Source organism: Kogia breviceps, chromosome 3, assembly GCF_026419965.1.
Source record: "Kogia breviceps isolate mKogBre1 chromosome 3, mKogBre1 haplotype 1, whole genome shotgun sequence".
NCBI classification, from domain to species: Eukaryota; Metazoa; Chordata; class Mammalia; order Artiodactyla; family Physeteridae; genus Kogia; species Kogia breviceps.
This window is the reverse complement of record NC_081312.1, coordinates 113,501,756-113,525,248: the sequence shown is the minus strand read 5'-3', so window position 1 is coordinate 113,525,248 and position 23,493 is coordinate 113,501,756. Positions and strand designations below refer to the sequence as shown.

Genomic DNA, 23,493 nt, shown 5'->3' with positions numbered 1-23,493 from the left:
TCCTGATGATGAGCTTTCTCAAAATGTCTTTAATGAGCAAAGAAAAGGAACTCTTGAAACAAGAAAATGTCCATTGATAGGAGATTTGGTGAGATCAGGGGGCACTGTTTACATTCAGTATAGTTTCTGCCTTGCACAGAAACTGCCTTCTGTATAAATAATTACTGGGACCACAGCCCATCTGAGCTGGTCTCAGAATTTTAAGTACTAGCATCATTGACCACAGTGGCCCACAACACATGCTTCACAGAATGTCCAACAGCTGAATCAAGGTATCAGCTTCTGGGTTATAGCAGTTATGGAGGCACCTGCTAGTGGCTACTGGCCTGCCTGCCTGAGGCCAGGGACAGCTGTCACCTGCAGGTGAGGCCCCTCTGGCTACCCAAACCCCTTCATACCCTTCAGATAGCTGACCCTGGGCTCTTTTTGTGACCTACGGAGGAATTTGTAGCAGCTATGCTGACAGGTGTCCCAGCACCTGTTGGGCTGAGGACTTGGCTGTCACGTGTCACCTGACATCAGACATGATGACCTGTCCTGGTCCTAAAATTTCCTCTATAATGTGGATTCCCACCTCCCTGGAGGGGCTCCTTGCATGCCACCCCTATCCCCAGCCCCTCTAGAGGCTCCCCTGGGGTTTGTGAATGCCCTGGCAGCAGCACAGCATCCATTCATTATGGAATTATATTATCCATTATATTATCATTATATTATATAAAGATTTTATTATCCATCCCTAGACAAGCATTTCTAGGGAGCGCTGTGGGAAAACCCCGCAGTAGTTGCTGTGGGGATGACATGGATCCTGCTGTCCAGGAGATGGGCAAAAACGGGAACAGGCACTTCGAGCACACAGGAATGTGGACATGCTGAAGGAATTCAGACAAGGGAAGACATACCATCAGAGCTCTCACAACTCTACTTTGGAGGAGTCCCTTGATGAACTTGTTCTACTATCCACCACCCCCTGTTGGTCACAGCTACCAAGAAGATGAAATATGGGTGCCCCAACATCTCTGGAGGGCCCTGCAGAACACTCACATTCATGACCTGGCAGGTGGGCTCTCCCTTAGCTGTGCCATCTATCAGGCTGCCTGGGGCGGGGGCGTGGTGTTGGTTCTTAGCTACCCTAGGATTCTAGGCATTTCCTGCTGCTTCTCACTATCCCATAAAAACTTAACTTTCCTGGATGTCTTCGTGTTAAGGCTTTACTGTTTCCTTTGTTGGTACTTTTATTGGTAACTGAATAGTTGATATAATAAAATGTGTTACTATAAGAATTTTAGAGCTAAAAGTGCCATTTAGTTCTAGAATTATTAATCAAATTTCTGAGTGGGTAGGGTTCTGGAGGCCCAGGAATTAACTGAAACTTAACACAATGCTATGTGTGCATTTTTTCAGGGGGAAAGGCCCAAAGCTTTCATCAGTTTCTTAAAGTTTCCTTGACCTAAAATAATAGTAATAATAAATCAATAATAAATCAATAAATGTTAAGAAGCATTGATCTATTGCATTGAGTTCATTGATCTATATTGCATTTAACCAGTGTAGACAGAATGCATCAGGCATCTGTAACAGGCAGTAGCAAAGCAGACATAGCCCTACCCTTGTGTAGCTAAGAATCTTATAGGTTGGAACAATAAACAAATAAACACACCCAATTAATTATAAATAGTAATGAGCGCTGTGAGGAAAACAGAGTGCAATGATAGAGGATAATGGGGACCTGGTTAGAAGTGTAGTGAGGTTAGTCCTGTCCACTGGGGTTTAAACTGAGACCTAAAGGATGTTCAGGAGTCAGCCCTAAACAGAAAGGAGAAAAGCATTCTAATCAAAGAGAACAGCAAGTGTGAAGATTTTGCAGAAGGAAAGAGACTTGAGGGCTTGAGGACAGGGGTAATAGTGATGTTGGATGGGGTTGGAGAAAGAGGAGTTATGCAGTGGGTACCATGTAAGCAATGGTAACCAGGCTGAGTTTTTACAAGGTGTAATGAAAGCCACATCAGGGGATTAGACAGGGGAGTGACATGAGAGCGCTCAGGTTTGAGGAATGTCCCATTCCTGCCTAGGAAGAATAGGTTGTAAGAGAGGCAAGAGCTGGTAGACAACTTTCCAGATGCCTGGAGAGATGGAAGAGTGTAGAATTAGGATATGTTTTAGAGGCAAAGCTAATGAGATTTGATGATGGGTTGGAGGAGGGGGAGAAAAAAGGAGGAGTCAGAATGATGGTCACTTGTTTGGGTTGAGCCACTTGCTGGATGGTGATGTTTCCCAAGATGGGGAAGCCTGGGTCAGGTTGTGTTGAGGGGTCAATCAAGTCCAGTCTTCAACATATTAAGATTGAGAAGAGGTTGAGCTATAAAGCAGTCACCTGGGCAGTAGGAGAGCAAGCTTACCAAGGAAATGTAGTCAGATTGCCACAAGTGTTGGATGCCCACTTGAGGTTTAAAAATCATGAACTAAATATCAAGTTGTGTCTAGCCATGTTCAACTGCTTAGGTGCGGTGAGCAAAAAGTCTGGTGATGAGAATTCCCTGGCAGTCCAGTAGTTAGGCCTCCACGTTTTCACTGCTGAGGGCACGGGTTCGATCCCTGGTCAGGAAACTAGGATCCTGCAAGCCATGTGGTGTGGCCAAAATGATAAATAAATAAATAAATCTGTTATAAACTTTTATGTACAGGTTGTGTGAACATAAGTGTAAAAAAAAAGGCAGGTGATGACAATCATAAGTTAGGGTGTTGCCAGCTAATTGTAAAGAACGCAGATAAGGGCTAGAGAATTGAAGCTATTTGTTTGCAGGAAGCAGCTATAGTGATGCAGTATAGACTACAGTGGTTCATCAAAATCCATTTTCCTCTTCTTCTTGGGAACATGGTCGGACTACATTTCCCAGATTCCTCTGCAGTTAGATGTTACCATATGACTAATTCCTGCCAATGGAACGAGAAGAGATGATCTGAGGGCCACTTCTTAGCCTACCCATTAAAACCTTCCTCCTGTGCCTTTCCATGTCCTTGTTCCCATTCTGCTGACTGTTTTGGTGACCTCTAGCGAAACTTAGCTATTGTTGCAGATGGCAGAATCATAGTCAGCTCATGTGCCTGAGACCTGTAGAAAGCAGGAGATCCCCCAGCCACACACATAGATACCTTACCCTGCTACCTGGATTGTTATCTGAGCAAGAAAATTTCACTTATGTTGAGCCAGTACACATTTGGGTATATTTGTTACTAAAACTTGTGCCTGCTCTAACGAGTACAATAACAGGTCATATTAGAGCAAGAAGAAAGGGTGGGGACTAATGGATCAGAGGACCACATGGGGGCCCATTTCCAACTGAAACCTCAATGAACTGAGTGGATTTCCTGGAAGAGCTAGGGCAGTGGTTCTCAACCAGGGCTGCACATTCAAATCACCTAAAGACTTCTAAAATCTTCAATATCCAGGCTGTACCCCAGGCCAATTAAATCAGAAGATCTGGGAGGAAAAGTGGGGCCCATACATTTTTTTAAAGCTTCCCAGTTGATTCCATTATGCAGCCAGAATTGAGAACAACAAAACAGGATGAAAATCTAGATAATCTGATTCATGGAACTCTGTCCTATAAGGTTTTACATGCATTTTATGACCAATAGGTCACTTGGAGGAGCCTCACAGCTGGGAGAGGGACACTGCATTCCCACCTCAGAAGACACCAACCAGAGTGTAATGCAAATCTTTGGGGGATGCCAACTGGTTACAGAGAATGGCCATGAACCAGTGCCCCTCTTCCCCACCCCAATATAGGTGAATCTCAGGGAGAAGGAGGGGGATTCCTGAACTGGATGCAATTCAAAATGAGAAATAACCCATTTTGCTGCCAGTTGGTTAAGAATTACATTATCTGCTATCAGAAGGAATTAAACAAATGATATATTTAGACACTGGATTACATAGCTTGGGAAATGTGGGCCTGCTTGTGTGCATTTTAATCATGAGCATTTTATTTTAAATCAGCCTCTGTTGTCAACTCTAGGACTCAGTGTAGTGGTGGCGATTTCAGGTCCTGGTCCATCTGAGGGAGATGTGGCAACTGGTCCTCAAACCAGACTGGCCTAGATCATGAGCCTGATCCTTATTAGGGAGCTGCCTGAGTCCCTAACCCTGGCTAGCTAACTTGCAGACATATGTAGTGTAAATTTATCACTTTAGCTGGCAGGTGACTCAAGGGGTCTGTGTTCACATCTGACCCACCTTTATCTCTTTCATAGACTTAACCACAATGCTTTTTGCTTAGAGTAGACACTCAAAAATACTAATAGATCAAGGGATAATAGTAACCATAACAGCAAGAACAACAACAAGATGTTGTATTCAAATTTGTTCAATGGCATTGCTCATATCTGAAGGCTCATATATATGCCCTTTTACTGTACAAAGATTTGGCTCTATGTAATGTTAAAGAACAGTTTTTAAATTGTCTATTTAATTTGACCATCCCTTGCCTCTTTTACATTCTGATGTTTTCTAAATTTCCTTTCATAATATGTGTCGTGTGCATTTTTATAAACAAAAAGGAATACTGAAAAAAATTTTAGAAGGTCCATGCTTTTGCCATCCTGATAACCTCTGTTGAAAAAATTTTTAAATAATGCATGCACATGTACATGGTTAGAACATTTAGAAAGCATGTGAGGGTATAAGATACCAAGAGAACTGCCTGTAACTCTCCCTAACCCCTGCCCTCAGTCCCTTTCACCAAAGAAGCTACTGTTAAGAGTTTCATATTATTCTTTCCAGAAAGCAAAACATGCATATGCCAAGATGGAATTTTAAGTATTTTTTTTGGTAATTTATACAGAAAGAAGCCTATCATATACACTGTTCTATAACTTGCTTTTTTCAAGTGATGTATCTTAGAGATCATACCATATCAACATGTGTGGCTCTATCTCTTTTTTAACAGTAGCAGAATATTCTGTAGAATGACTCAGATATAGTTTATATAACATCTTTCTCCTGGATACTTTTCTTATTTTCAGATTCAGATTTATAAACAATGCTTCAATGAACATCCTGCTTTGGCAAACTTTTGTGGGTAAATTTTTATTTGCTAAACTCAAAACGGTGCTTAAAAGATTTTAAGGGGTAATTTATTATTTGAAATATAAAAACTGCACTTTCAGGCTATTAGAGAGGTATATCCCTGACTTTACTTATTTTATTGATACATATGGGAAAAGAAAAGAACCTTTACCTTTCTACACCAAGTTCTAGAGTCAACATGAGCAGAGGCAAGCAAAAAGAAAGTTACACTTTACTTTTAGAGTCAACACTTCAGTGATATTTTTGTCCCTGGGTGAACAGAAATGGCCCAGGAACTTGTGAATACAAAGTACTTTTTCTCATCCTCAAGCTCACTCATGGTATTTGTCATCTGCTCAGAGCAAAGACAAGATCTGAGGTAAGAGAAGGCAGAGAAATGGCTCCCACAGAGCTTGTTACTTTCTGATACCCTGCCTGAGAGAGCCTGGGAATGAACATTTTCAAACTGCTTCATATGGAGTATATTAAATGTAGAATATACACATCTATACAGTTTCCTTCAGGACAAAGTATTACATCCAGTCTTCCAGTTTCCCTTCTCAGAGACAGCTACTATTGTTACTTATGGAAACTTCCAGATTGTCTAGGAGAAAGGTTTCTCATCTTCAGCACTATTGACATTTTGTGCTAGATAGTTATATGTTGTTGGAGAGGAGGAGCTGTTCTGTGTACTGTAGGATATTTAGCAGCATCTCTGGCTTTTACCCCCTAGATGCCCTGTCCAGTTGTCTCCAGATATTATCAGCTGTTCTTCCTATTGAAAACCACTGGTCTTGGGACACACACACACACACACATATATATACTGCATGTATGTGTGTGTGTGTATATATATATCTACATATATATATATTCAGCTAAGTATATATATGGTAGCGGAATAGTGTTCGCTTGTATGGTTGTACCATAAATTATTTACCCAATCTCACTTTGATAAATATTTATTTCTTTTTAAAAATTGTTTTGCTGCTGTACACAATTCTGCAATGAATATATGTAGGCATCTCTATGGGGGTAAATTCTTAGATGTGGAATTGCTGAGCCAAATGTACATGTATTTAAAATTGTAATAGATATTAACTAAATGGCCTTCCAAAGAGATTGTACCAATTTTCACTCCCAGTAACATGGTACAAGAGTTCCTGTTGCTATATATCCTTGCCAACTCAATGTGTTAACAAGCCTTTTCATCTTTTTTAATCCAAAAGGTGAAAAAAAGGAGTCTTTCTTTAACCTCAGCTCTGCCACTGTTTTCAGTTCTAGAAGAGGTATTCTGAAGAGAAGTTGCTTTAAAATGCACACTTTTATAGATCCAAAGACCAGGAAAGAGAATTCTGATAAAGAATTTTGATGAAGCTCTTCAATTTTGTTTTGTTTTGGCATGCTGAATCTAATTTATCCAAACTCTTGGAAATTGCAAGTGATTCTCAAGGAGAGAACCCAGAGCCTTGAAACTGTGTACTTAAATCACACAACGTGCTGAAGCATGATTTCTGGAAAGACTTTTTGCATTCCTGTAGATATATATATGATACATATTTTGTTATTCTTCTGTGGTGCTAAGAGGTGCTGTCTGCTTTAATGTATGTGTAGAATTACAGATATACCTGATCAAATAAAGTCAAGACAAGAATCAAGCCTCATAAAAATCTTGCCTACAGCATGTACCAAAAAAGTCAGTCGTGCCAAGACTGTGCAGGCCAAGCAAACCCAGGGGTTGTGCAATTACCCGGCAAAGGTTGAAATTTCTGACAAAAACAGGGACCTCACTGAAAACGTTAGCATAAAAATGAAATCTCATTTCAAAAAAAAAAAAAAGGTCATTTTGATACTTTGCTAATGTGAACATTGAAAACCATGGCTTCTGACCTCCAGTATTTCCTTTCTCTGTAAAGCCCAGGATAAAATAGATTTTCCATACTCAGATTTTCTGGGTTGGTCACTTTGACTCTAACTTAAACCAAGTTTTCAAGGGGTTGCATCAGACCAGAATGTTCCACACTTTGCCATTGCCTGATTGAAGACAAAGATCCATTCTTTCACTCAGGGACCAGTTATTGGAAGCTTACTATGTATCAGGTCCTCAGCTAGACTATGGCAAAGGCACTAATGAGTAAGATGCCATGCCTGATGGACAGATCTCATATTAAAGAAGATCATCTGGGAAGAGAGGCTGGGAACCAGGGGTGTGGAGAAGTCTGCCTGTATGTGCAGAGGCCCCCAGGACCCACCAGCAGGAGCTCTCAGGGTTTATCAGAGTCCAGAGGGCTGAAATTTGCTGACCAGTGCAAATGACTCAGGCTACTCTTAGAAAAGCTATTGAGGTCTGTGATCTGATCACCCCCAATTCATCCCATTGGAGCAGGAGGGATTTTCTGCCCTGAAAAATACTAGATGGCCAAACACATGACATCCAGCAGTGGACAGATGAGACTGGCAGCAGATTATGAGTCACATGTGCTCACAGCCTGAGGGAGGAGGAGACTGAATGCTGTGCAGGGCCACACTGGGCTTGCACTCAGGAGCAGAGTGAACCAGCAAGAGCTGGGCGAGAAATGCTCTCTGGTAACAGGAGGGTGAGATGCTCACTGGTTCCTGCAGGAGAATGTGATTTGCTTGTTTGAATAATTGTGTGGGCTGGCAGGGACATGAAACCTATGAGGTTTAGAACTGGGTGGGGTCTGGCTGGCCTGGCTGGTCTGGCTGATAGGGTCACCAGCTGGTTAGGGGCCATGCATGTCTGGTGAGAACAGGGAACTCATGGTTAGGACTCTGCAGCCCTGTGAGGGTCAAAGATGTCAAGGCAGAACATGGAATTTCAGGCTTTACTGTTAGGTTTACTTTTCTGTTAGGTTTCTTACTGATAATTTTCCTTCTGTGTCTCTTTCCCATTAGGAGCCCAGGGTTAGTCTTGAGGGTAGGAACAAAATTTTTCCACTCACAGTCTAAATACAAGCATACAATCAACTCTTGCCACTCAATTGTTGTGATGTCTGTAACTGAGCAGGACCCTATGGGGCCTTTCCAGAACAGACCCCCTCCCAAGTACTCTGCCTGCCTTTTGTCTGTAGAAAAACTTTATAGTCAAAGAATAAATTTAATCAGAGAAGTGAGAAAATGCAGAAAGAAAGGAAAACAGTCAAGCAAAACAAAATAATGATCGCTGAGCCGTTAAACAAAGTCAAGGAACTTTAGTTCCTCTTCAAGGGCTATAGAGAATATTCTGAGTCATGTCCTTTGAGCAGATACTTGTCCTTTTGCAGATACTGAAATGCCCACCAAGTGGAAGAAGTTAACTGTATGATGCCCACAAGCATGTAGACCCCAGACCGGTTGAAACCAGAAGGTTGATGATGTTGACTCCTGATTACCTCACCACCAACCAATCAGAAGAATGTCCACGAGCTGATCACACACCCCACAACCCCCCTCCCTTACCCTGTCTTTAGAAACCATTCCCTGAAAGCCTTCAGGGAGTTGCAGCCTTTCCAGCACTAGCTGCCTGGACTTCTTGCTTGGCACCTGCAATAAACGCTGCACTTTCCTTCACCACAACCCAGTGTCAGTAGATTGTCTTTACTGTGTCCAAGCAAGTGGACCCAAGTTTGGTTTGGTAACAATGTCTATTTTCTTATTTTCTCTCTGGCACACAGGTCCCCTTCTGATAATAGCTCAATTTGTGGGGAACTACTCCACCCACTGTCAGCCCATGTGTTCCTGGGTTTTTGGTGAATTTGATTCCCCTTCTAGGATTCTAGTGGCGGGTAATGACCCAGATTTGACCCATCAGAGCATTCTATCACCCTGGCCACAGTGATTGGTTCAGAGAGAGATGTGTTAGCCAGGCCAGGCTTAACTCTGAGACTTTGATTAATAGAAATTTAAAGAAAGCTCTTTCTCAGTGGAAACTGTCTTAATCTGTTTGGCCTGCTATAACAGAATGCCATAGACTGGGTGGTGTATAAACAACAGAAATTTATTTCTCATAGTTCTGGAGGCTGGAAAGTCCAGGGTCGAGGTGCTGGCAGATTAGGTGTCTGGTGAGAGCCTGCTTCCTGGATCATAGATGGCCTTCTTGCTTTGTCCTCACGTGGCAGAAGGGGAAAGGGAGCTCTCTGGGTCTATTTTATAAGGGCACTAATCCTATCCTGAGGCCTCCACTCTTATGACCTAAACACCTCCCAAAGGCCCCACCTCCTAATACCATCACATTGGGGATTAGGTTTCAACATATGAATTTGGGGCACAGAACAGGGTAAATGGGAGAGAGGGAGAGAGGGAGGGAGGGAGGGAAAGAGAGGGGGAAAGAGAGAGAGAGAGAGTTTTAGTTTCCAGTCCAGCAACGCTGGAATTAGAAATGGCAGTGAATTTTCAGTCGAACAAGCCAGTAAATTCTCCCTATTTTTGGTTTAAGTTGGTTTGACTTGGGTTCCTGTTACTTACAGCTAAAAAACTGCTGACTAATAGACTGACAGACAGTTGCCTCACTTGTCTCTTTTGAATGTGAAGGGAGCAATGTACTAACACGCTGGTGATTTAATCTGTTGTTTTTTCATTGTTTTCCCCCTTAGATAACAATGCCACAGCAACAGCCCTCCAATGGCTTAAATACCATCCCAGGCCCCCCAACCTTGCTTCAGCCATACTTGCCTTCTTTCTATTATTTGAACGAAATAAGCTCAGTTGCACCTTGGGGACATTGTCCTTCCCTCTGCCTGAGACACTCTTCCCCAGGTCTTCACCTGTCCAGTACCTTTGTCACCCAGTTTAAATGTCATTGCCTCAGAGAAGCCTTCCCTGAACTCCTAGCTAAGATCTCCTCTCAATGGCTCTCTCATGATCTTGTGTTATTTCATTATTGCCATCTGACATCTTGTTTACATATATTTTTTATTGTCTATGTAGCTGCATGACTACAAACTTCCTAAGAACATTAATCTTCTCTGTATTCCCCATGCTTAGGACAGTGCATGGTACACAGTAAGGGCTCAGTAGAAGTTTGTGAAATCAATCAATGAATGGCCAAACATGTAGCTACTATTTATGCATGTAAATTATGTAAGCACTTTATGTGGGTTACTCAGTCCTCAAAACAACCTTGAGGAAGGATTCCTATCGTCTTATAGGTAGGAGGATAGAGGTTTGGAGAAGTTGAGCAACTTGCCCAAATTTACACACCTGGGAAATGGTAGAGGTGTGATTTAAACAAAAGACCACTGGACTCCAAAATTTGTAGTCTTATTTTTTTCCGTGACTCCCAGATTTATTTCAAATTTCAACATTCTAAAATCCTAACAGATAAAAATCTTTGCTAGATCTTAAGTAGCAATTTGGGAATGATTTGTATAATGTGGCCATCACCAAGAGAACTGACCCTTCTCTCTCGATGAGATCTTAGGGACACATAGGTCCAAAATAGGTCTAAATGGGCATCCTAATAGACAGGTAGAGCTTGGTAATGCCTGGATGAATCTGGAAATAAATTATTGAAGGGGAACTAGGGCAATTACAGGATTTAGAAGAAATACCTGTGACAACAATATATAGGCAAAGAGGACAGGAGAGAGATCATGATCTCATATGCAAGGGGTAGATGTGGGTGGGATATTGCTGTGAAATGCAGCCTCTCTTTGGATGGAATACAAAAAGTGAAAAGAAAATAAACTCAAGGTTGGGAGTTACCATAATTGACATGCGAATGTATTGTTGGCTCTGGAGAGGATCACAAAGTCAGAATAAACTCTGTGCAGAGGAAAAAAAAATATAACAAAATGATAACATATCATAGAAATTGAAAGACTTATTTGAAGTTTGATTGTAAAAAACATTCAGCTGTCAAAGATTCGATTTCTTATTTTTTTGAAGTTTGTTTAATCTTCATGTAGACTTTGACATGTAAGATTATAAATTGAGCAAAGGAAACGTCTTTTATCCTCTTCTTCGAGAACCTGAATTCATCCTTTTCATCATAAGGCGTTCAAGAATAAAAGCCCATGACATAAGAGAAGTGAAAACAACATTTTTAATGCTTGAAAAAGATGTAATAGGCAATGTTAGAATTTATACGAGTGTTTCACTTTCTGGTATTTAGGAATAGCCATAGACATGGCAGTCATGGATCCTATTGCTGTGTGTAATAAACGGAAACATTGTTATATTCTGTGTTTTTTTTCTCAATTCAGAACATAGGCCACCTCAAAACATTCATACTTATATTTTCCCAATAGTTTTAATAATGCTCAATTTGAAGTTGAACTTACCATTGTAAAGATGCTTTATACCAGTCATTTAAACTCCACATGAGGGTTGTTATTGAGGAGTTGAGTAAATTATAGAATACTAAAATATTTTGTCATTTAAAAGTTTTTTTTAATCTTGAAATACTTCAGACTTACCAAAAGTGACAAACATAGTGCAGAGAATTCACCCAGCTTCCTGGAACCTTATCTTACATAAGGATAGTACAATTATCAAAACCAGGAAATTAACAGTGACATAACACTATTAACTAAACTACAGACCTTATTCTAATTTCACCAGTTTTCTCACTAATGTCTCTTTTCCGTACCAGGATTCAATCCAGGGTCCCATTTTGCATTTAGTTGTCACGTTTCCTTGGTCTCCTCCAATCTGTGACAGCTCCTCTGTCTTTCCTTGTCTTTCATGATCTGGACACTTTCAATGAATACTTGTCAGTTATTTTGTAGAATGAACCTCGATTTGTGTTTGTCTGAGGTTCTCTCATGATTAGATTCAGGTCATACATTTTGGGCAGGAATACTGGAGAAGGGACGTGCCTTTCTCATTGTATCATACACATAGGGTGCATAACGTTGATAAACATTGTTGCTGGTGATACTAGCCTTGTTCAGTTGGCTCAGGTGGTGTCTGCTGGGTTTCTCTATCATAAAGTTACTATTTTTCTCTTTGTAATTCATAAACATCTTGCAGGTAACTAATTTGAGACTATGTAAATGTCCTGTTCTCATAATTTTTTCCCACCAATTTTTGCATCCACTGAACATTCTCGCCTGCAAGAAGTTATTAACTGTGGTGTTTGCCTAATGGTGGTTTTTATATTTTTCTCATTCCTTCTACATTTTTGAAATGGGAATTCTCCTGTAAGTAAAATCTATACTTTCTCTCCTGTTAATTTATTCAGCCAATTATTTATTTGTATCAGTATGGGCTCATTTTATTCTATAGGTTATAATCCAACACTAGCATTATTTACTTTGTTGCTTCAATTGTTCCAGCTTTGGCCATTGGCAGCTCTTTCAGATTGGTTCCAATGGCCCTTTGACCTGCCCATCATTTTTGTGAGAACTTCCTTGCTTTCTGGCACCATAGGTTTATCTAGGTTTTTTCGTTTTGTTTTTTGTTTGTTTGTTTGTTTTTCCTTCTCCAATCCTGAAATCAGCCATTTCTCCAAGGAGCCCTGGTTTCTTTTATTGGAAAATGCCATTTAGATCTGGGTGTTTGTCATGGAACTTGCAAAAGAAAAGGAATGCACAAAAGGTCTCTTTCTTTCACATATACATTTGTGATTTTAACTCTAAAGCACTTGTTGTGTACAGTACAAAGTAGATTATGTCTTTAGCTTTAGTTTTAATTTAAAATGTGGAATTTTGATTTTCTGAAATATTTACAAGTCATTAGATCCTATGTCAGATTTACAAGTAAAATTTACAATCAGGTAACTTTACGAGCAAGATATTTCTCTTAAATACGGTATTACTCAAGAAGACACAAATCCTTACACAGTTAAATTTAGAGAATTTGCTAATTTGGAACACATTTAAAACCTTCAATTTTTAATTATTTATAGTTGTACAAGATTGAGACATCATGAAAAATATTACTTTGCCTGGTTCACACCATATTTAATAAATATCAACTTTGTGTAAGTGTGGGGACACAAGATTGAACATGGCATGACCCCTATCTTCAAGCAGCTCACAAACTGAAACCCCTGTGAGGCTCTTTTTATTTTCCCTCTTTCAAATAAACTTGCTCCCCCCCCATGAATCTTTTCCTTTCTTTCTTTCTTTCTTCCTTCCTTCCTTCCTTCCTTCCTTCCTTCCTTCCTTCCTTCCTTCCTTCCTTCCTTTCTTTCTTTCTTTCTCTCTTTCTTCCTTCCTTCTTTTTCTTTCTTTCCTTTCTTTCCTTCCTTCCTTCCTTCTTTCTCTCTCTCTCTTTCTCTTTCTTTCTTTCTTTCTTTCTTTCTTTCTTTCTTTCTTTCTTTCTTTCTTTCTTTCTTTCTTTCTTTCTTTCTTTCTTTCTTTCTTTCTTTCTTTCTTTCTTTCTTTCTTTCTTTCTTTTCTTTCTTCTCTCCATCCCTCTCATTGCCATTCTGATACGTAGTTATGTTTTTTCTCCAGCCCATATACCACAGCTTCAAAATTCTGCTTAAAATTCTCTTCCCCCAGGAAGTTTTCCCTATATTGTCCAGTCTCAACTAGTTGTTTCTTTTTCCAACCCCACGAGGCTAAGGATAATTTGTCCCACAGGCATGTCAAATTCAACATGAGCAGAATGGAACTCATCGTGCTACCCTCATCCAGCTCCCTCAACCTCACATTCCTCCAGGGTTCCCCACTTAAATGATGCTGCTATTATCTACTCAGGAGCCTAAGCCAGAAACCTGGAGGCAGTTGAGACTCCTCTACCTTCCCTGACCCCATATTCAACGGTCAGCAAGCAGGTCAGTTCTCCTTCTAGCTCCATGTTTTGCTTCTGCCCTCTCTTTACCATCAGGCAACTGTCTTCATTCAGGTCCTCCTTCTTTCTTATCTCAGTTGCAATTTGTCTTAAATGGGTCCTCTGAAAAGCAGACCCCAAAACAAGGATTTTGGTGCAGGTGGTTTATTTGGGAGGTGATCCTGGGAAGGGCTCTGGGGGAGTGCGGAAGACTTGGGAAGTGAGGACAGACATCAAAACTGTGCTAATGAGTGGATCACCACTGAGGACAACTGGGGCCCAATCCACTGGGGCCCCTGAGAGACTTTGGGGTACATGCCTTAGAATTGTCTTCCTAAGGCGTGAGGAAGCTGGAGTCTTTATCTCCTGACCCAAGGAAGCACTCTCTTGGGGCCAGAGCCTCAACAGAGACACAGGAAGCCATCAGCATGTATGGGGAAAGTCTGCGGAGATGTCCAGGTATGGGAAGGGTGGGGGTTCTGCCAGCAGCGGCTATACCATCAGTGCATTCTAACTGGTTGTCCTGCCTCCAGTCTTGCTCCCTCCCACCCACCTCCAACTACTGCTCTCAGTGATCCTTCTAAAACGCCAAATAGATCTTGCTATTCACCTGCTTGAAATCTGTCAGTGCTTCCCCTTGCTTTCAGAAAGAGATCCAAATGGCCTGGCTTGATGGGCTAAGGCTCTGCACCGTTTCACTCCTGACCACTCCCCAGCGCTTGATCAGACTCCAGGCTCCAGGCACACTACTGTAGCTGTGGTTTTTCTCTTGAGCCACACTCATGGGGTCCTTGCACACAGCAGTCCCTCTGCCTAAAGGCTGTTCAGAAATATTTAACAAACATTTGATTGTCTACCACACGCCGGGCACTGTGCTAGATATGGCAGATCAAGTAAGGAATAAATCACATTTCTTGTCTTCGAGGGGCTCATTCACCAGAAGGAAGGAGACAGACATACATACAGAAATACACTTCAACTAAGCACTGTATTAGAGAAGGGTTCTTAGAGAAGATGCCTAATGGAGACTTGATGGATAAAAAGGGGTTTACCCTGCAGACATAGGAAGTAGCCTGGTGTGTGACTAAGATTCCTGAATGTGGACAGTGAGGTATCTGGCAGGCAGGGGTGACAGTAAGGCTGGCCCATGGTCAGGGATCTCTGCCTCCCAGGAAGCTTGGACTTTATTCTTCAGATAAAGACATAATGAGAGGACACCTTTTCATCCTTCTTTGGAGACTTTTTAGATTCACTGTGGGGTTGCCTCATCTAAGAAGCCTACCCTAATTCTCTTCCCTTCTTAGATATTCATCTTCTGTGCTCTTCTAGTGTTCTTGGAAACCCATCTCTTGGTGGTTACCAGGCTGGCTTGTGTTTTAAGGTGTATGTCCCCCACCATGGCCTGCCAGCCCCTTTGAAGGAAGGACTGCTCTTCCTTACCTCTATATCACAGTGCCTAGTACAATACGGAGCCCCTTCAGTTGAGACACACTTGGAAACCTAAGTGCTTTAAGGAGGACAGAAAGAGTTGGAAGACTAACAGATGCTGCCCTTCAGAAGTTCCTTCCAAGCCAGTGGCGCATGGTATAGGCCCAGCTGAGTGCAGCAAGTTGCTGGAGACACTGGACTTCAGGTAAATGTTTTTGAGACCATAGGGGCTATGAAGATTTCCTAAAATTTGTTATTTTAATTACAAATAACAGTGATTATACCTTGCTAATGGATTTTACAATAGCTGTGCTCTAAGATTCTTAAACTTATTTTTTTCCCTCTCTTCTTTCCTCCTTTCCTTCCTCCTCCCTTCCCTCCCTCCCTCCTTCTTTCCTTCCTTCCTTCCTTCCTTCCAACTCGCTGTAATTCTTAGACAAGGGCTTTGACTTGCAGGGGGTAGTGGGGAAAGAGGTGCTCTCTTAGGTGATGCAAACACTCTTCATTTCTGCTTTGGCTGGACTCAGAGCCAAGTTCTCTGCCTGGCTTTCTGGAGCGACCAACAGCATTTGAATGGGTAGGGGATGGGCAGTCTGAGCTGAGTCTTCTGTGCCCCAAGAGGGTCAGTTTCTGCCAAGGATGGGAGATGGGGTGAAGCAATGAGCGTATGAAAACCTCTTTCAGAAAAGTCTGTTCTCATTGTTCCTCTTCTCCTTCCAGGGCAGGTGGGAATAAGGGAGCCATTGCTCATGGTCCTCCCACCTCACCTTTTCCTTCCTGAAGGAAAACCGTTCAACTCTTCTATTTTCTTGGAGCAGAGAAGCCAAATCCAGTTGGCTTTGCAGCTTCTGGCAGATTAAAAAGTGTGCATTTCCACATGACTTGCTGAGTTACACCAAATTCGAACGTGTTTTTAAAAAAACCTCCCTGCTGCTGGCTCCTCTGAACGCTGACATTGTGGGGCTCTGAGCACAACTCCAGGTTAATTTTCCAGTGTCTGGTGTTTATGTGTCACTTTTGTGTTGGGTTCTCCCCAGTACATTGCCTTGTCCTTGAGGGAGGAAGCCTGTTAGTCTCCAGCTTCCTTTGTAACTTCCCAGTTCCTCTACCCACAGCCTCTGCGCATCTGCTCACCCACCCCAATCACTTTGTTTCAAAGTGCTGTGCGACTGAATTTCTCATCTTCAAATGAAAATAATTATTTGGCTTTGTATCCACTGCATAGGTACCTCTGGGTGCATAGATAGGCAGCGTGGCAGTAGAAACTCGAGGCAAGCAACCTTCTTGATGCAAAGACTACAAACGGCTCACCTCCTAACGACCTCCCTAGGCAAAAACCAATAGCCCCCAAACACATTTCCTTTGAACCGCTCTCAGAAAAGGCAGTATGCAGAGTGGTCAGGAGTTCAAGTGCTCAGTGCCCTCCTCTTAAGCTGTACCCTCAGAAGGTCACTTTAGCGCTCAAGCTTCCCTTTCCTCCTATGCAAAATGGGAATAGAAACTGAAGCTACTTTACGAGGATGTTGTAAGGATGATGAACTATCATATTGCAAACTATTCAGCACACAGTTTAGCGCTCAAGGCATACTAGCTGCGCCTATCAGTAACTAGCTATTACTAGTAGTTAAGATTAGTAGTTTGAGTCTCTCCCCGGACGCGGCGAGCTTGGCTGGGGTCGAAAGCCCGAAAGGGGTCGCTCGCCTTCCAGCCTTCCAGGCCCCTTTTAAGTCCTACTGTCTGGGGCCGGGGGCCGGGGTCTGGGGTCCGAACCGCCTCGGCGCGCCAGGGGCCTGAGTCCCAATTGTGCTTGCTCAGTGAGGGTGACCTGGTGACAGCGCAGGCGAGGGCACAGGTGCGGTCCCAACCGCAGTGTGGGTGTGGGCGCGAGCGTGGCGAGCGGAGATCTGGGGCGCAAGCTTGCCCCGAGGGCGGGGGTCTGGCAGCGGCTCCAGGAGCCCGGCATGGGGTGTCTGGGCCCTCCCAAAGGACGCCGCCTGGCACCGGACTCCGGACGACTGACGGACTCGCGCCCCGAGCCCCGGCCCCGCCCCCGGGACCCCGCCCCCCGGCGTCCCGGGTTGGCTGGAGCCGGCGGCCAAGCCAGGCGATTTGCCACGCGCCGCGTCTCTGGAGCCGCTCTGAGCCCGGCCCCCGCGGCTGGTCAGGGAGGCAACAGTGGGGGAGGCAGGGCTACAGGGCGCGACGCCGCCGGGCTGCCCCGCCCTAGAAGGCGCCCGGGTCCTCATCAAGTGACCTGTATCCCTTCCAGGAGAACACGGTCCTTCAGAGGGAAGCGAGCTCCAGCCTGTAGCCCCGGCGCCAAACCGCCGTCATCTCCTTCCTGTGCCGGGTGATCCGTCTCCTCACCCACCAGAAAACATAGTCCGCCCCTCACGTCCTTGTGGGGTAGTGCTGGCTTCCAAACAGTGTGACTCTCTTCGCCCGCACCCTTGTCTTTCCCACTCCAAGTGCTCTAGGACCCACCAAGAGGATAAATCAGCTCTTTGATGAAACCTTAAGGGAGAAGCCAGAAAGGGTGCGGAGGGAAGTGAAGGAAAAGGCGAGCTTGGCGGAGGGACACAGAGTACCGTCGAATAGTGCGCACGCGCGCCGACAGGAACGAGTTCCGGTCTGGCCCGGGCCTGTCTCCTAAAAATAGCCCCGGTGTGGGGATCCGTGCGCTGATGTCCCGACGAGTCCCGGGCTGAAGGAGGCGGCTCCGGGCGGCGCGGAGCGCTGGTGGCGGGCCCCCGTTGCGGCTTGTGTGCGCCCGCCAGCTGCGCCGGAGAGACGGTGAGGGCCGTGGGCGGCAGGGCTCAGTCTGCGGGGCCAGAGGGGCGGCGTCTCGGCGAGGGGGCTGGGGGCGCCGGGGAGGGGGGCGACGCGGCCCAGGAGGGGCGCCTGCGGGGCTCCGGGGACAGCAGGACGGTGTGGTGTCCGGCTGGCAGAGAGCAGGGGTCGAGGCGCGCGGCGGCGGGGCGGGTGGGGTGCGGGGTAGCGGCGAGCGGTGGTCGCGTCGGGGTCGGAGGCGAGGGGCAAGGCGCCTGCGGAGGTGGGGGCGGGGTGCCCCGAGGGCGGGCCCGAGGTCTGAAGGGGTGTCTCGGGCGGGTGGAGGGAGGCTCGGCCGCGCAGGCTCGGCGCGAGGAGCCTCCCAGGGCGCGCGCCGTGTTTGGGGCTGGGGGGCGGTGGTGGACGTCGCCTCCTTGAAAGTTGAAGGAGTTCCCTGGGGGCCCAGAGCCTCTCTGTAGGGGAGCGCCCGAGGGCCGTTTTCTTAATCTTTCAGTGTGAGGCCGGGGACTCCCCGAAGCGGTTTACCGGGGGGTGCGGGGGGCGTTTTGCGCTGTTGTTGGACACCGGGGGGTGCGGGGGGCGTTTTGCGCTGTTGTTGGACTCGAAGAAGTTCCCCCACTTCTGTTTGGGAGAAGGTTGGTCTAACGGAGTGGAACTCGTGTGTGTGTGTGTGTGTGTGTGTGTGTGTGTGTGTGTGTGAGAAGGTTGGTCTAACGGAGTGGAACTCGTGTGTGTGTGTGTGTGTGTGTGTGTGTGTGTGTGAAGGTTGGTCTAACGGAGTGGAACTCGTGTGTGTGTGTGTGTGTGTGTGTGTGTGTCAGTGGCCGTGTGTGTGTGGATGTCAGTGGCCGGGTCGGTACTTGGGGCCAAGAGGTGGCCCGGGTTGGGGGCACCTGCGGGTGCGGACGCCCGACCGTGCGGGGAGACGTCGCGGGGAGGGAAGTGGCTACAGAGGGAACCGCTCGCTGCCCCCACCCAGGACGTCCATCTAAGTAGATCCCGGCTCGCAGGGAAGGTTTTGTGTGATAAGAAACTTTGCCTTTTAGTTCGATTCCATCTGTCTTTGATCATTGAGGATTTATTAGTAGGTGAGATAGTGCAAACAAGTTTGGAAAAGATGAGCATTTCTGAATTAGAAAAACAAGGGTTTTTTTTGTTATTTTGTTTTTTTTCCCCTTTAAAGTGTAACTATAAAAATGTCCTCAAACCTGATGACTGATTACTGAGATAAGAAGCGAGCCTTCTGTCATGATCCGGTAGGGAACCATGTGTAGATTGAAGACTAGCAGCACCGTGTTAACCTGCATTTTATTTTACAATGAGATTGTGATTCCAGTAAGTGTGCTTTTAGAAAGGCCTGCTGTGGTGTGTTGAGAGTGTGTGTATTTTAAAACAAATACTGTCTGAAAATTTTCAAGTTTTAGCACAGTTATGTTTTCATTGTGTCTTGTATCTATTACTATATGGAGAGAAGGTTCTCTAAAGCTGTAATTAGGTGTACATTACCGAAGAGCACTTTTCCTTTAAGAATCCAGCTGTGTTGTTTTGGCATCTGCCAAGTACTCCAGTTGTCAGTTTTAAAATCTGTTACCTTGGCAATACTTGTACAGTCTGTGGAAAAGTTAAACAAAATAGCTTAAAGATTTTTTCTGCAAACACAAAAACGGCATTTATTTTAATAGTGTGAATTTAGGAAATGAGGATAAAATAACTATATTGTGTTATTATGGCTTTTGTATCTACGTCTTTTGGTTTGGGGTGTTTTTTGTTTTTGTATTTTTGGTTTAGTTTTGGAAGACTCAGTCCTTACTTATTTCTTTTCCTGTGAATGGCAACTTTTGTTTTAAGAAAAAAGTCAAAAGTGTTTTCACTAAAGTGGAAGACAATTTCAGTTAGACTTTATATCGAACATAGTGAACACATGTTATATAAAACACTAAGATTAGTTCTATATGATGATGCACTAACTGATTCTGGAATCATTTCTAATTCTCAGTGAGCGTTGTAGTAAAAAGTTGTGATAATGGTGTTAAAATGAAAATACTCTGAAGAACTAAAACTAGTGATTTAAATACTTTGCAGACACGCTTTAATAATTCTGTTGGAAGAGTGCTTTCTATAGAAACTTATTTACTAAAGCCGTCAACGATTGTGAGATGGTAGTGACCTCTCTAAACACAGGTTTTTCATTTAATTCACACTGTTGTTATATATGAAACTATGGTTTTATTCCTACTGGAGCAAAGATGATAATATCATGTTAACTCCTTAAATTGCTTCCCAGCAAAAGTCCAATAAAATTGTTTAGGGCAATGAGTGAATGAATGGTGGGGAGTGCGCAGTAGAAGGAAAATAGCTCTTTGGGACTCAGGAATAATAATTGTAAAGTCACCATGTTAAATTAGGGATTGAGAATAATCTTCTATATTGTTAGAGTTTTTATGTTTCCTTAATGGGTATGTTTGACAAAGATTATTTTGTAAATGCAACTGGAAATAATCTTTTAAAGATGAGTTGTTTTGAATGGTGATGTTTCATTTTTCAAGGCAGTTGCATTATTGCTTTATATTTTACATTAAGAATGCAGTGCAGGTTAATATTAATTTTATTAATATTCAAGCAGTAGCAGTGTCATCACTCATTAATTTTTTGGTTACCAAGAGAAATATCTAAGTGTATTCTGAGAGTGGTTAAGTAATTGTGGAAATGTTTATTAGAATGTGATTTTGATTTTGAGTTTGAAATATTTTAATAAAATCTTTTTAGTAGATTTGTTTTCCGATTTAGGAGGGGGAAGTCATAAGTAAATTTGTTATTGGGAAGTAGCATGCTTATCAGTGTGGTTTTGGGAAGCCACTTTTTTTTGGTCCCTTTGCTGCTTTTATAAAGTCTGGCAAGAGGAATTTAGAGTAACACACAATGATGATGGTCCTAGATTTTCTTTGGGCATTTCTAATTTTATATATTCTGTCTTGTAATCAGACCATGCACCTATTTTTTGTTTGTTTGTTTTGGAAGATATACTCATACATATGAATGTTACAAAGTCTAGCTGAAGTTTTCTTTTGTCAGTGATGGGGCAATGAAAATACTGCTTTGTGGACTGAAAATGATCAGCATTGCCTTTTTCTAGATTAGAAAGAAAATTTCTGAACGTTCTTAGTAAATTGAGAAGTGAGTGCCCTCTCAATGTTTGAAGTAATAAGAGAAGTGTAAGTATTGAAAATCAAACCTGTCTTCTAGTTAGATAACTTCCTGCATAGAGCACTCTAACACATTGTGCTGATTTGCAAGTTCTCATAAAGGAAGGCTGCTTGACTTTGTCATCAGATCTTGGTTCTGATCCTAGCTCTACCATTGACAAAGTTATGAGACATCTTCTGTAAAATGGGAAGGAATTACACCACCTGCCCCATAGAATTGTTAGAATTAAATGAAATAATGGTGTGATAGTTCCTAGGGCGTTCCCTGAGACTTGATGTACTAAAATGCATATTGCCTCGTCTCCCTTCATCTCTTCCTGCATACACCCCTTCCTTCCTATGTAGATTGTGTAGGTACTCTGCCCAATACCTGTACCTTTGGTGTTTGTTACCAAAAGGACTTCATGTAATGTATAAATACAGGAGAATGCTCATGTATTTGTTTGGGATAAAATATCCCAGCATCTTAAATTCATTGTCAGATTAAACATAAAATGTTTAGTTGGCTGATCTGCAATCATTGTTGGACTCTAACTTCCATGATCTCTCTACATTAAAAAAAAAAAAAAAAAAGTGAAATATAAGTATTTTTCCTACTTTTCACTGAAACATGTCTTCTAGGAATTATCTGTGGGAGTTATCTTTAAGATATGATACTTGAAATTTGAAATTACAAAAATATTTTTATAACATACCTGGAATAGGTATATCAAAAAAATAGGTTTTCTTTAGTTGGTAATTTTAATTTTTTATTCTTCATTTTACTTGCTTGGTGGAACTAAATTATTTTATTTAGGTGTGCTTTATCTGTGTATGGTTTATCTGTGTACTCTATGATAAATGGATCCTGTGTCCAGTTTATTATAATAGAAAGTATAAGCTCATTTGTTAATAAGTGTCATGCATGGCATGGAATATGTGTTGGCACATATTTAATAAATACTATATTATTTATGTAGATATATGTTATTTACTGATTTTAATATTTTTGTATTTACTAAATTGATATTTATTGAACTTAGTATTTTATTTAATATTGAATCATGTTAGTAATCACTCAAGATGAAATCATAAGCATATGAGATAAGAAAATTATCTGGTTTATGAAGTGGAATACCAGATTTTTGAATATTGGTGTATGACAGCAGATAATTTACTTCTTCATCAGTTTAATACCTGTTGATGCTGAAAGCCAGAGGAATTGTTAACATGGGTGAAAAACAGACACTAGCTGATCAGACTTCTAATAGCTATCAGCCAAGGCACATCTTTTTATGGTTGTCTTGAATCAATATTAATTTTATTTTCTTCCTTATACAAAAATGTAAACTTTAATTTATGAACTTAAATTCAGCCATCAATAAAGTTACATTGTTATATGTTTTGAGAAACATTTTGGTAGTGGGTGGTAAATTTATACTGCATGAGCTGGACCTTTTCACCAGGTTATTTTTGTTGCCAGCAGCATTCATGTGGAGCTTGACTTGGATTAGTTTGAGGTATGATTTGTGACCCTTGGAACAAGAGGATACTCTCCATTTAACCTGGTAAGATAACTTGTAGCTGTTGGCTTATTAAAACAAGGTGCTCTTGCATTGACTAATATTGTATTTGCTTATCTCACTTTTTATCCCCACCCCTAGCAATCCATCTTTTACATAGGGATTAGAATTACATTTCTAAAATTCAGATCTAAATTGCATTCTTCTTTTAAAAAAAACTTTGAAGGCATGTAAAATCAGTAAAGAGGCAGTAACTTAAAAAGATAAGAGGTTGATCTCTAAAATCTGACTGCCCAAGTTTTAGAATACCCATTCTAGCACTTTTTCTTTGTCAAGTTCTCAGTCTTCTTGAGGCTCAGTGTATAAAATAGTGATTATAATGTTATTTACTTTGTAGAGTTGTTGAGACGACTGAATGAGATATGTATTATCAAGCTTTTAGCACAGTCCTTGGTACCTAAAATGCAGTAATTTTTTCTCCTACTGTTACTATCATTACCGCTACTGCTGTTGCCATTATTAGTCACGGTTCACTTCATAGTACGATTCTATCCTATCTTTCTAGGCTCATTGTCAGCCACAACTCTTCAGTTTCTATGACCCAGTTAAGGCCAGCTATTTGCTTCTCCCTGAAAAGGCTATTATTTTCATGCTGATGTCTCCCACTTTTATTTTTCTAGCCCAGAATTTTCCCGAGCTTGATATCCACTTGGAAATCTAGTTGGGATTTCAAACGTAATGTTAGCCACATGACTAAGATATAGTTATTTATTCCTCTCCCCCA

General features: G+C 42.5%; 1 protein-coding gene across 34 annotated transcripts in view; it reads left to right on the top strand.

The window, feature by feature from the left end:
• The first annotated feature begins 17,320 nt into the window (after positions 1 to 17,320).
• Positions 17,321 to 23,493, top strand: part of MEF2A (myocyte enhancer factor 2A) — a 181,831-nt gene continuing 175,658 nt past the window's right edge. For 9 of the 34 annotated variants that reach the window (XM_067029525.1, XM_067029496.1, XM_067029515.1 and 6 more), the window contains exon 1: positions 17,833 to 18,007. The gene's annotated coding sequence lies outside the window, so the exon portion shown is untranslated. Of the gene's footprint in view, positions 18,008 to 18,330; positions 18,640 to 21,137; positions 21,217 to 22,669; positions 22,755 to 23,493 lie in introns of those variants that run through there. The other 25 variants (XM_067029510.1, XM_067029501.1, XM_067029513.1 and 22 more) reach the window with 17 other exon arrangements.